Here is a 2331-nt window from a genome sequence, read left to right as displayed (position 1 = left end):
CCCAGTGGAGCTTGTGTCTCGTCCATGGCAGACCATCATGTCCGCCATGAGACGTGCCGAGCATGTAAGTCCACCGAGATGTTGATTTTTGTCCATGGAAGACCGTCCTATCCACCATGAGGCATTCAGGGCGATGCAGTCTGCAGAGACGTGGACGACCAATTATGTGGCAGAGTAGTGGAAGGGAAGAGTGCAATCATGACATGACAATGAACACGGAGAACCCGTTGAGGCCGTGTTCCCTCGAGAGATCATAGCGCTTACAACGTAAATCAGGATAATTGGGAGGCAGAGACCAAATCTCAACTTGACAACTGTCCCCCCCCCCACCCCCTGCTAATGCTGGCACATATTTTGCTGGACAACTTGAAGTGGCCAGCATGCGCCGTCCTCCATCTTCGGATGGAAGACGGTGGAAAAAGAAATGAACAGCAGATAGGTGAGCAGGCAGAAGGACCGAGAACCGGATCAGACTATTTACTCTTGTTTGGCTCCCACATATCCTTTTCACCAGATGGACAGGCTTGATCACTGCAGCTTATCCTGTTGTTCTCAGCAGACAAGCTGGTGCTGTATATACTGTACACTAACACACTGCCAATCTATATGCTTGTAAACTGCGACCAGGTCCACCTACACACCATATTGTGTTGGCTCTTCATGGACAATATGGAGATGAATCACCGATTTTTTGTTCCGTTATTGATCGTAAATCTAAAGGTTTGGGACCCGTCGGAGACTCACCGCAGGTGGAAGGGCGTCCTTATCTGCACGCTAAACAAAGAGAAGTTAAGACAAAGAAAATCAAAACTAAAATAAAACTGTTGTCCCACGACGGCCTTATTGAAGTGATTATGACTCTAAGATTCAACGGTCGATTCTCAATGGGAAAAACGTATGAGGCTTTCACAGTGACAGTCGACACTGACACTACTGTTTATTGCAGGCTTTCAAAAAGTGTTTTAGCTGTCTATTCGTCTAACACCGAATTAGCTTCTGTTCTATACGGGCCGTCGGTAGTGTTACGAGGGCAGATAGTGACAACAGTAACCTTACACTCGTTTAGACTGGCCTGCTCTGTCCGCTGTCTCACCTGTGAATAGGTTTGCTTTACTTAGTCTAATGAATTATTTTATGAGCCGCACCAAGAGATAAATTACAGAAGTTCAGAGTCCTCGAGACTTTGTCGTCAGTTGACACATTTACGGTCGTGTTCTGCCGCTACTGTACCGAAGGCCATAAAAGCAGGAGATGGACAGGAGTGAGGAAGCCACCTGGCTTTGGTCGGCCTCCTCCAAGAGTGTCGCTGTGTGTCTTCCGCTTCCTGATTTATGTCTGATTTGTAAATAAAATGTTGCATCACGTGTCTTTTTTGTTGTCTCTCCTTCCAGCTCGTCACTAAGACAACCTTCATCGACGGCCAAAGTGTGTCTGGTGTGCGGGGACGAGGCGTCCGGGTGCCACTACGGCGTGGTGACGTGTGGGAGCTGCAAGGTGTTCTTCAAAAGAGCGGTGGAAGGTAGGAACCGTTGCTCTCCACAGGGATTCAGAGTGGATTCAGACCCGCGTCGTTAAGGGGTCGGGGTGTCTTGCTCAAGGGTGCCTACAGGTACGGACGTGGAACATTGCGGATTCAAACACCCTTAGACCAAATACACTTGTTGGTTAGAGAATATGTAAACAGCTTCAGATTTCAGTCCAAGAACCCCTTTAAGCAATTGGAATGGCAGGAAAAGGGCATTTTTGCAAAAAGGCATTCAACAGATATTTTTGTAATTTCTACTTCACGTTTCCATTCTTTGTCAGCTTTTTATCTATTAAGAGTTTTGCCAGAGTTGATCTTGGCTAAAGTTGATGGCTATGTACCTTTGGCAATATATGGCCTTTCAGTCATTAATTTGTTAGTAGTTCTACTGAAACAGATGCTGAAGCCTTGTCCCTTAGGCTATACAAATAATCAGTGCGCACAAATTTTTTTGAAGTGCATATATTTAGAACGAAGGCCAGGAAATTTTTTCCCACAATCCACCTTTTATCTAACAAAAAACAAGTGTAAGATCAAATTTCCGATGTTGGCGAATGCCTTCAGAGCATGTTATCACAGGAAAACAGTTTTTCCACCCCAATGATTCAGGCTACTTTTGTCTTATCAATACAAATACATTAGCTTGTCAATAGAGTAAACAAACACATTTCATATGCACTGTAGCCTACCAACCGTAATTAAAATCAAATTAAGCTGCAAAATAGAAAGAGTAACGGTGTGAAAAAAAAAAGATCAAAAAAAAAAGAAAAGTGTTTGGATATTACTTATTTAACTGCCACCCCATA

General features: G+C 44.4%; 1 protein-coding gene across 1 annotated transcript in view; it reads left to right on the top strand.

Annotated features, from left to right (window-relative positions):
- Window positions 1-356: 356 nt before the first annotated feature.
- Window positions 357-2331, top strand: part of nr3c2 (nuclear receptor subfamily 3, group C, member 2) — a 35911-nt gene continuing 33936 nt past the window's right edge. The window contains exon 1 of the mRNA XM_060046306.1: window positions 357-1519. The gene's annotated coding sequence lies outside the window, so the exon portion shown is untranslated. The remainder of the gene's footprint in view (window positions 1520-2331) is intronic.

Source organism: Gadus macrocephalus, chromosome 3 (assembly GCF_031168955.1).
Source record: "Gadus macrocephalus chromosome 3, ASM3116895v1".
NCBI lineage: Eukaryota > Metazoa > Chordata > Actinopteri > Gadiformes > Gadidae > Gadus > Gadus macrocephalus.
This window is presented reverse-complemented; position numbering and strand designations above follow the sequence as displayed.